The sequence below is a fragment of the Nicotiana tomentosiformis genome, chromosome 9 (genome assembly GCF_000390325.3).
Source record: "Nicotiana tomentosiformis chromosome 9, ASM39032v3, whole genome shotgun sequence".
Lineage (NCBI taxonomy): Eukaryota > Viridiplantae > Streptophyta > Magnoliopsida > Solanales > Solanaceae > Nicotiana > Nicotiana tomentosiformis.
Window position 1 is genome coordinate 6052711 of NC_090820.1, and position 12057 is coordinate 6064767.

Below are 12057 nucleotides of genomic sequence, written 5' to 3' on the forward strand. Positions count from 1 at the left end.
ACAGAATCGAATGTGAATATATTGTGAGAGCGGGTTGCACGCTGCAACAAAATTAATGGAAATGATAATTGGTTATGACTGCTGAGTTGGCCTCAATTATTATAAACGAGTTACCTGATTTATTTCTATTATTGTTGTTGTTACTAATATTGCGTAAAGGTAATGTAAGTGACCCGCCTTAGCCTCGTCACTACTTCGTCGAGATTAGGCTCAGCACTTACCAGTACATGGGGTCGGTTGTACTGATACTACACTCTGCACTTCTTGTGCAGATTTTGGAGTTGGTCCCAGTGGCGTACCATAGACTTGCTCGTATTTCAGCTACTTAGAGGAGACTTGAGGTATAACTGCACGGCGTTTGCAGTTCTGAAGTCCCCGTCAACTTTACTTTAGCTGTATGTTTGTTTCCAGACAACTTTATTTTATTCAGACCTTTATTTGTATTTATTCTAGAAGCTCGTGCACTTGTGATACCAATTCTGGGATGGTATTTAGACAGCGTTGTTTTGTTATGGATTAATCACTATATTTTAGACCTTACTTCCGCGTTTATTTATTTGTTATTAATAAATTTAAAGATTGTTTAAAAATTGGTTAATATTATTCTAACGTTGGCTTGTCTAGCAAGTGAAATGTTAGGCGCCATCACGGTCCGAAGGTGGAAATTTCGGGTCGTGACAGTTGGTATCAGAGCACTAGGTTACATAGGTCTCACGAGTCACGTGCAATCTTAGTAGAGTCTGAAGGATCGGTACGGAGACGTCTTTACTTATCTTTCAGAGGCTATGAAGTTTAGGAACAATATCACTTATTTCTTATTCTGTCGTGCGATCTTATTCTATCATCGATGATTGAACCATTCTACTCTTATTCTCTCGCAGATGGTGAGAACACATAATACCTCTACATTGTCAGGGACCAGAACCCCCGGTGGCAACTACGGCCAGGGGTAGAGGTCGAGGCCGAGGTCATGCTAGAGGCCGAGGTAGAGCTCAGTCCAGAGCTCGAGCAGCTGCAACTGTTGAAGAACCTCAGGTGGACCTTCAGGAGGAGGTTCCAGTTCAGAATGTACCAGTTGGACCAGTTCAGGTCTCGGAAGGATTCATAGTCACTCCAGTACTTCAGGACGCTCTAGTCCGTTTGGTAAGTCTTATGGAGGGCGTAGCCTAGAATGATACATTTCCAGTGGCACCAGCCGTCTCACAAGCTGGGGGAGAAGCACAAACTCCCATTACTCCCGCTCCGGAGCAGATGGCTTCCCAGAATCAGGCTCCAGCAGCCCCGCCAGTTGGGGTAGTTCAGCCAGTTATTGCGGCACAGATCAGTGATAGGCCCGCCATGTCTTTTGAGGCCTTATTGAGACTGGATAAGTTTACCAAGCTCTTTCTAGTTTACTTCAGTGGTACACTTTCTGAGGACCCACATGATTATCTTGAACGTTGCCATGAGGTACTGCAGAACATGGGTATTGTTGAGACCAATGGGGTTGATTTTGCTGTATTTCAGATGACGGGTTCCGCCAAGAGGTGGTGGAGAGATTATACATTGACCCGACCAATCAGATCGCCTGCACTTACATGGGAGCAGTTCTCTCAGCTATTTCTGAAAAAGTTCCTCCCTATCACACAAAGAGAGGAATTCCGCAAGCAATTTGAATGTTACTCAGTATGAGTCCCGTTTTGTGGATTTGGCCCATCATGCTCTCCTTTTATTACCTACGGAGGGAGAGAGAGTGAGGAGGTTTACTGAGTGACTCACTCACCCTATCAGACTTCAGATGGCCAAGGAGACCGGAAGTGAGATTTCTTTTCAGGCGGCTGCTAATGTCGCAAGGAGGATCGAGATGGTTCTTGCACAGGAGAGAGGGCAGAGGTCCGATAAGAGTCCTCGTCAGTTCGGTGGTTTCAGTGGTGCCTCGTCTGGAGGCAGAGGTAATTTTGGTAGGGGTCGTCCTCCCATACCGTTTCATTCAGCACTTCATGTATCTCCCGGTGCTTCAGGGAGTCACGGTCCTATTATGCCTTACTCTGGGCAGCCAGTATTCAGTGCACATTCAGCTCCTATCAATGCGTCACCACTCCAGAGTTACTACAGTGGTTATCTGACCCATTTTGGGTCATCTTCAACTTCAGCAGCCACGGCATCAGGATAGGTGTTATGAGTGTGGAAACACTGGTCACATCAGAAGGTATTGCCCTAGATTGGAGAGTAACAGATCTCGGCAAGATTCTCGTGCCATCATACCGGCACCGATTGCTTCACTGCCTGCTCAGCCAGCTAGATGTAGGGGTCAGGCAGCTAGAGGTAGAAGTCAGGCCATTAGAGGTGGAGGTCAGGCCATTAGAGGTAGAGGTCAGACCGTCAGAGGTGGAGGCCAGCCAGTTAGAGGCTTTCCTAGGGAAGCAGTTCAGAGTGGTGGGGCCCAAACCCAATTTTATGCTTTTCTAGCTAGGCCTGAAGCCGAATCATCTGATGCTATGATCACAGGTATTATTCCAGTTTGCCATAGAGATGTTTCAGTTCTATTTGATCCAGGATCTACTTATTCCTATGTGTCCTCCTATTTTGCTTCATATTTGGTTGTGCCTTGTGATTCTCTGAGTACTTCTGTGTGTGTATCTACACCGGTGGGAGACTCTGTTGTAGTTGATCATGTCTATCATTCGTGTGTGGTTACTATTGGTAATCTTGAGACTAGTGTAGACCTTCTACTTCTTGATATGGTAGATTTTGATGTCATCTTGGGTATGGATTGGTTGTCCCCTTATCATGCTATATTGGATTTTCATGCCAAGACAGTGACCCTAGCTATGCCGGGGTTACCTCGGTTAGAGTGGAAAGGAACTCATGGTCATTCTGCCAGCAGGGTTATTTCTTATATGAAATCTCGGCATATGGTAGAGAAAAGGTGTCTAGCCTATTTGGCTTATATTCACGATCCCAGTGTGGATGTTCCTTCTATGGACTCAGTACCAGTTGTTCGTGAATTTCCAGAAGTATTTCCTGCAGATTTGTCGGGGATCCCACTAGACAGAGATATTGACTTCTGTATTGATTTGGCTCCGGGCACTCAGCCCATTTCTATTCCACCATACCGTATGGCCCCGCCAGAGTTGAAAGAATTGAAAGAGCAGTTACAAGACTTGTTTGATCAGGGATTCATTAGACCCAGTGTCTCGCCCTGGGTTGCATCGGTATTATTTGTAAAGAAGAAAGATGGCTCTATGCAGATGTGTATAGATTATCGATAGTTGAATAAGGCCACTCTCAAAAATAAATATCCGCTGCCAAGAATTGATGACTTATTTGATCAGCTTCAAGGTGCCAAGGTATTTTCGAAGATCGATTTGAGGTCTGGTTACCATCAGTTGAAGATTAGGGCATCTGATGTCCCTAAAATAACTTTTCGAACTCGGTATGGGCATTATGAATTCCTAGTGATGTCATTTGGGTTGACAAATGTCCCAACAGCATTTATGGATTTGATGAATCGGGTGTTCAAGCCTTATTTGGATTCTTTCGTGGTTGTATTTATTGATGATATATTGATTTACTCCACCTGTCGAGAGGAACATGAGCAGCATCTTTGAAGTGTGCTTCACACTTTGAAGAATAATCAGTTATATGCCAAGTTTTGAAAATGTGAGTTTTGGTTAGACTCGGTTGTCTTTTTGGGGCTTGTTGTATCGGCAGAAGGCATAAAGGTGGATCTTAAGAAGATTGAGGCTATTCAAAATTGGCCTAGACTTACTTCAGTTAAAGAGATCCGGAGTTTCGTGGGTTTAGCAGGTTATTATCGTCGGTTCGTGGAAGGGTTTTCATCTATAACAAGCCCATTGACCAGATTGACCCAAAAAGGTGTCCCATTCAGATGGTCAGACGAGTGTAAGTTGAGCTTTCAGAAGCTCAAGACCGCTTTGACTACGGCGCCAGTGTTGGTATTACCACAGGTTCAGGATCGTATAGTATATTGCGACGCATCTCACATTGGGCTTGATGTAGTATTAATACAAGATGGCAAGGTAATTGCATATGCGTCGTGGCAGTTGAAAGTTCACGAGAAGAATTATCATGTTCATGACATAGAATTGGCAGCCATTGTTCATATGCTGAAGATTTGGAGGCATTACCTCTACAGAGTCTCGTGTGAGGTATTTACTGATCATCATAGCCTTCAGTATCATTTCAAACAAAAGGATCTTAATTTGGGGTAGAGAAGATGGTTAGAGTTGTTGAAAGACTATGATATCATCATTTTGTATCACCCCGGAGAGGCCAATGTGGTGGCCGATGCTTTGAGTAGAAAGGCTGTGAGTATGGGCAGTCTTGCATATATTCCGGTTGGTGAGAGGACATTAGCTGCAGATTTTCAGACTTTGGCTAATCAGTTCATGAGGTTAGATGTTACAGAACCCAGTCGGGTTCTAGCTTGCATAGTCGCTCGGTCTTCTTTATATGAGTGCATCAGAGAGAGGCAGTATGATGATCCCATTTACTTGTCCTTAAGGACACGGTGCGGCACGGTGATTCCAAACATGTTGTTGTGGGGGAAGATGGGGTTCTGCGAATGCATGGTCGTATTTGTGTGCCTAATGTGGACGGGCTTCGTGAATTAATTCTTAAAGAGGCACACAGTTCCAGGTATTCAATTCATTCAGGTACCGCCAAAATGTATCAAGATTTGCGGCAACATTTTTGGTGGAGGAGAATGAAAAAGGATATAGTTGCATATGTAGCTCGGTGTCTGAATTATCAGCAAGTTAAGTACGAGCATCAGAGACATGATGGTTTGCTTCAAAAGTTAGAAATTCCTGAGTGGAAGTGGGAGCATATCACTATGGATTTTGTTGTTGGGCTCTCATGGACTCAGAGAAAATTTGACGCAGTTTGGGTCATTGTGGACAAGTTGACCAAGTCAGCACATTTCATTCTAGTGGCAGTTACCTATTCTTCAGAGAGGTTAGCTGACATTTACATTCGTGACATTGTCCTCCTTCACGGTGAGCCCGTGTCTATTATTTCAGATCGAGGTACGCAGTTTACTTCACATTTCTGGAGAGCTATACAACGTGAGTTAGGCACGCGAGTGGAGTTGAGTACAACATTTCATCCACAGACAGACGGACAGTCAGAGCGCACTATTCAGATATTGGAAGATATGCTTCGCGCTTGTGTTATAGACTTTGGAGGTTCTTGGGATCATTTCTTGCCACTTGCAGAGTTTGCTTATAATAATAGCTACTAGTCGAGCATTCAGATGGCTCCATATGAGGTATTATACGGAAGGCGATGCCGATCGCCAGTTGGTTGGTTTGAACCGGGAGAGACTCGGTTGTTGGGTATCGATTTGGTACAGGATGCCTTGGATAAGGTCAAGATTATTCAGGATCGACTTCACACAACTCAGTCTAGGCAAAAGAGTTATGCCGACCGTGAAGTTCGTGATATTGCATTCATGGTTGGAGAAGGAATATCGCTCCGGATTTCACCTATGAAAGGTATAATGAGGTTTGGAAAGAAGGGCAAGTTGAGCCCTAGGTATATCAGAAACTTTGAAATTCTTGAAAGGGTGGGTTAAGTAGCCTACAGGCTTGAATTACCACCTAGTTTATCAGCGGTTCATCCGGTACTCCATGTGTCTATGCTTCAAAAATATCATAATGATCCGTCCCATGTGTTAGATTTCAGCTCAGTCCAATTGGACAAAGATTTGACTTACGAGAAGGAGCCGGTGGCTATTCTAGCCCGGCAGGTCCGACAGTTGAGGTCTAAGAGTTATCCTTTAGTTCGGGTGCACTAGAGAGGTCAGACGGTAGAGGCATATACCTGGGAGTACGAGTCGGACACGCGGAGTAAATATCCACACCTTTTCTCTAGCTCAGGTACTTTTTCTAACTCCGTTCGAGGACGAATGTTTGTTTTAGAGGTGGAGAATGTGATGGCCCAAAATGTCATCATTAAATTTAATAATTAATTATGTGTTCTAAGACCTCGAAAAGCACCATGTATCATTCCTCGACTTGCGTGCGCAGTCTGTATAATTTTCCGGAAAGTTTTTATGTGAAAAATGGATTAAAATATAAAATAGAGCTTTAAAACTCAACTGAGTTGATTTTGATCAATATATTGAGAAAATGGACCTGGATCAGTGTTTTGACAATCCTGGTAGGTCTGTATCGTGATTTGGGACTTGGGCGTATGCCCGGAATCGAATTCCGAGGTCCCTAGCCCGAGATATGGAATTTTGATGAAAAATTAAAAGTTTGAAAGCTTAATGATTTCCAAGAAATTACTGATGTTGGATTTATTGACCTCGGGTTCGTATTTTAGTTTCGGAGCCCGGTATAGGTCCACTATAATATTTATGACTTGTCTGCCGAATTTGGTGGGAATCGGAGTTATTTGACGTGATTCGGACGTTCGGTTGTAAAAATATAAGTTTTAAAGTTTTCTTGAAAATTTCCTTTGAATTGGTGTCTGATTCATAGTTCTTGGTGTTATTTTGGCGATATGATCGCGCGAACAAGTTCGTATGATGTTTTAGGACTTTGGTGCATGTTTGGTTTGGAGCCCCCAGGGCTGGGGTTGGTTTCGGGTGGTTAACGGATCATTTTTGGACTTGAGAAAATTGCAGAAACCTGCTTCTGGTTTCCTTCTTCGCGTTCGCGATGGGAGTCTCGCATTCGCGAAGAGCAAATTGGGGCTGGCACATTTTGTGCTTCGCGTTCACGATAGAGAGAACGCGTTCGCGAGGTCTTGAGGTGCAAAGCTTCGCGTTCGCGAAGGGAAAGGGCTGGCCAGGACAATTGCCTTCGCTTCGCGAAGGGCATCTCGCGTTCGCGAAGGCCAAGCCAGGTAAGCTTCGTGTTCGCGAAGTAGCCCTCGCGTTCGCGAAAAGTAAAATTGGGCAGTAGGAATTTTTGCTTCGCGAACGCGAGGCATTGACCGCGTTCGCGAAGGGTAAAAATCCCAGAAACAGAACATAAGTTCTGGAAATGGGGTTTCGACCCATTTTCAACTCTTTTCCATTTTTGAGCTCGGGTAAGGCGATTTTTGGACGATTTTCACGGAAAAATATTAGGGTAAGTGTTCCTTATCCTATATGATTATATTTCATGATTTCATACTGATTTATACATAAATCCGTGAATTTATGAAAGAAAAATCAAATTTTTATAAATTCTTCCAAAAACGAAAATTTAAGATTTGAAGGTCCATTTGATATCGGAATTGGATAATTTTTGTATGGTTGAACTCGTAGAGGAACGGGTGTTCGTATTTCACGAGTTTTTCTGAAATTTGAGACGTGGGTCCCATTGTCAATTTTTTTTAATGAATTTCGGATTTTTATCCGGAAAATTAGCAAATTCATATGGAATTAAATCCTATGATTCGTATTGAGTATATCGAATTGTTTGTGAATAGATTTGAAGCTTTTGGAGACAAATTTAAAAGGAAAATGTGTGGTCGAGTAATTGACTGGAATTTGCAAAGCGAGGTAAGTGTCGTGGTTAACCTTGACTTGAGAAAATAGAACCCTTAAATTATTTGTTATGTGATTTGCATGTGAACGACGTATAGGCGAGGTGACGAGTATCTATACGTCGTCAAATTAATTGTTTGCCCGCTTACTTGAAAAATTATAAATTATTTTAAATTTGAATTAATTATTATAATAATTATTTCTCTCCTATTCTTTGTCAAATATTAATTCTTGAATTCCTGCATTAATTGTTACATGCTATTTAAATTATGTGCCTTAATTGTTATTTGACATTTAGCATATTAAATATTAAACTGCATATTTTCTCTCTGATTTCCATAATAATTTGCTATTTGCCTTTGCTTGTTTCATAATTAAATCATAATTATTGTATGCTTGTTTTCTTATAATTTTATATTAATTGTTATATTTATTGGGAAAATATCTTCTATAAGAATTGATTATAATGAATATATTGGAGGATCGGGTTGCACGCCGCAACAAAATTAATTATAATGAATATATTGGAGGATCGGGTTGCATGCAGCAACAGACTTATTAAAAAGTCCATATTGGAGGATCGGGTTGCATGCCGCAACAAACTTATTAAAAGTCCATATTAGAGGATCAGGTTTCACGCCGCAATAGACTTATTTAAAAGTCGACATACATATATATATGTTGGGCGATCGGGTTGCACGCCGCAACAGACTTGATTAAAATGAATATATTGGAGGAGCGGGTTGCACGCCGCAACAGAACCGAATGTGAATATATTGTGAGAGCGTGTTGTACGCTGTAACAGAATTGAATGTGAATATATTGTGAGAGCGGGTTACACGCTGCAACAGAATTGATGGAAATGACAATTGGTTATGACTGCTGAATTGGTTTCAATTATTATAAACAAGTTACCTGATTTATTTCTATTATTGTTGTTGTTTCTAATATTGCGTACATGTAATGTAAGTGACCCGCCTTAGCCTCGTCACTACTTCGTCGAGGTTAGGCTCAGCACTTACCAGTACATGGGGTCGGTTGTACTGATACTACACTTTTCACTTCTTGTGAAAATTTTGGAGTTGGTCCCAGCGGCGTACGATAGACTTGCTCGGATTTCATCTACTCATAGGAGACTTGAGGTATAACTGTACGGCGTTCGCAGTTCTGAAGTCCCCGTCTACTTTACTTTAGCTGTGTGTTTGTTTCCAGACAGCTTTATTTTATTTAGACCTTTAATTGTATTTATTCTAGAAGCTCGTGAACTTGTGACACCAATTCTGGGATGGTATTTAGACACCGTTATTTTTTTATGGATTAATCACTGTATTTCATGCCTTACTTCCGCATTTATTTATTTGTTATTAATAAATTTAAAGATTGTTTAAAAATTAGTTAATATCATTCTAATGTTAGCTTGTCTAGCAACTGAAATGGGAATTTCGGGTCGTGACAACCAACAAGTCCTAAAACACGATACGAACTTAGTCGAGGCCTCAAATTACATCAAACAATACCGAAACTATGAATCTAACCTCGAATCAAACTTATGACTTTATGAAATTTCCAAATTCTATAACTTGTCCGAAACATATCAAATCAATCCAGAATGACCCCAAATTTTGCACACGAGTCATAAATGACATAACAAAGCTATTCAAATTTTCGTAATCAAAATCTGAGCCCGATATTAACCAAGTCCACTAGCGGTCAGACTTATGAATATTTCAAAACTTTAACTTTCCGATTTTTCGCCGAAATACTTCAAATTATTCTACGGATTTCCAAATTCAAATCTGGATATATTCCTAAGTCCGAAATCACCGTATGAATCTATCGGAATCATCGAAATACCATTCCATAGTGGTTTGCTCAAAAGTCAAACCCCGGTCAACGCTTTTCGTTTAAGCTTCAAAAATAATAATTATTCTTTCAATTTAATCACGAATCATCTGAAAACCAAACTTGACCACACACACAAGTCATAATACACATCACAAAGCTGCTCGGGATCTTAAGTCGCTGAACGAGATGCTAATTCATAAAATGACAAGTCGGGTCGTTACATTAGTCTTGATACTTACTGGGTACCGACCGTGGTGTACTCATACTACACTTCTGTATATTTTTGTGCAGAGCTAGGTATTGGAGATATCGGAGTCGGACAAAGTTAGAATTGTAGATCGCAAGGATTCGAGGTAGAGCTGCTTGGTTGTCGCAGTCCCTTGGAGTTCTTTCCTTTCTTGTACTGTCAGTTGTATATCAACAATATTATATTTCGATCTTTGAGATAATTTCATGTATTCAGTTAGAGTTCATGACTCTGTATTACCTGTCTTGGGAGGTTGTTATAATTCTTTTCGCTTTTGGTTTCGATACTTATTTTACATTCTGTTTCAAAAACAAAATTGGCTCAAATTATTAGTGTAATCGGCATATCTAGTCTAAGAGACTAAGTGCCATCACGACGCCTGTGGTGGGATTTTGGGTCATGACAGGATTAATTTTTTCGGAATTTCCAACCAAATGACCTCTTAATGTAATAATATGCTAGAAGTTCATACACAGGTGCTCCAATCTCTGGTATATTATGCTGGAACTTTCCGTGTGCTGAAGTTCCAACATAATATGCTAGAAATTCATACAGAGGTGCTCCAATCTCCAGTATATTATGTTGGAACTTTTCGTGTGCTGAAGTTCCAACATAATATGCTGGAAGTTCATACACATGTGCCCCAACATCCAGTATATTATGCTGGAACTTTTCGTGTTGCAGCAAAATAGTGGCTATTTTTAATTACCAATCTGAAAACTTGCGAGCTCGTGCTATTTTTACTTCTTAATCTATAATTATTTTATGGGAAATTTTATGTTGAGGTTATTAATTTTTGAATCTTTCCAACCAATGAACCATTTAACGTAATGAATACAGTCAAACGTTTATATAACAGTCGGATTTTTTTTGTTGTTATAACAAAATATTGTTATAAAAAACATATATTATAATATAGCATGAAAATTGGTTCTATAAAAATCTTAGGTTTTATAGTGAATGACTGTTATATAGCGATGTTGTTATAGAGAGAGATCTTACTGTATTTTCACAAGAGAACAAAATGATTGAAAAATTAAATATGAAAGTGGTCAAAAAATAAAGCTTAAATATTGGTGCAGGAAATTAGTAGCCAAGAAAGAGTTGCACTTGAAGAACGAAAGAAAAAGTGAGGCAAATGCTAGTTGAAACACCTGATAATAGTACACAAAAACTTGAATTGATTGATACAATCCAACGATTGGGAGTTGCATCCTTTGTGTTGTTGCTCTTCGTTTTCGACTACTGAGACAACAAAGGCATTTCATGTCTTCTGGTACGTAACCTTCTAGCTCTGTTCCTGTTTTGTCATAATAAAGATATTGGCGTTTATGTCTGGCCAAAAATAAAATGTTAAAGTGTGTGGCCACCTGTTTGAAAGCAAGAGGCGATCTAGGATTTTATCATTGTGTTCAATATTAATTTTCAGTTCTATGAAAATATGGAACTCAAAACATAACATTTATGTTAATTTTTCGGACTTTCACACACACACACACACACATAAGAAATATGTAGTCTAAATAAAAGAAATATTGTGGGTTCAATATTGGTCAAACCCATCCCTTGAACTTTATCCAACACTATCTAAAATTTTAAAATGTTTAAAGGTGACATACATTTATTTTCTTAATTACATCTTTAACATGCTCTTCATTAGATGCTACATTTTTGTGTGTGCAAAGTAAAGAAAAATTCATTTTAGATGAGTTGATTTTGAAATTTAGACTTTAAATCTCTATATACTTTTCTAACATGTTGAAGTGTATCGTATGTCCATTCTATATATAAGCTTAAACTTCTAAAATGGCAACGCTTTCATTAGACTTTATCTTGTCTTCAACATAACATACTTAAAGATGACATAATTTTTTAAGAACTTCTAGTTTTTAGCATAGTTCCTCACGAGTATTCTTTTTCTCACAATTATTTGGGTTTGAACTTATTAGAGAATCCATTGTCTCTGATAATACAGTGAAATTTAAAAATAGCTAAATTTACAATTGGTAGTTAAAAAATAGCTATAGTTTCAAAAGTAATCGAAATTTAGTTATTTTTCATGTAAAAATAAAATCTAAACAATAATACTGTTAAAAATCAGAAAATATTTCAGTATAATATGTTGGTGTTCGAATTTTTTATATATGATCTTCCACCATAATGTCACGACCCAAAATCCCACCACAGGCGTCGTGATGGCACCTAGTCTCTAAGACTAGGTAAGCCGATTTTTATTACATTTTGAAGTTATTTTTTTAATTAAATAAGTAATCAAAACTAACAGCGGAATAAATAAGAATATACAACCTCCCAAGGCTGGTAATACTGAGTCACGAACTCTAACTGAATACATGGGATGATCACGAGGATCGAATATATAATACTGTTTGATTAAAAATTAACAGTACAATGAAATGAAAAGACTCCAAGGCACTGCGACGACCAAGCAACTCTACCTTGAATCTTTACGGTCCCGCTTTAA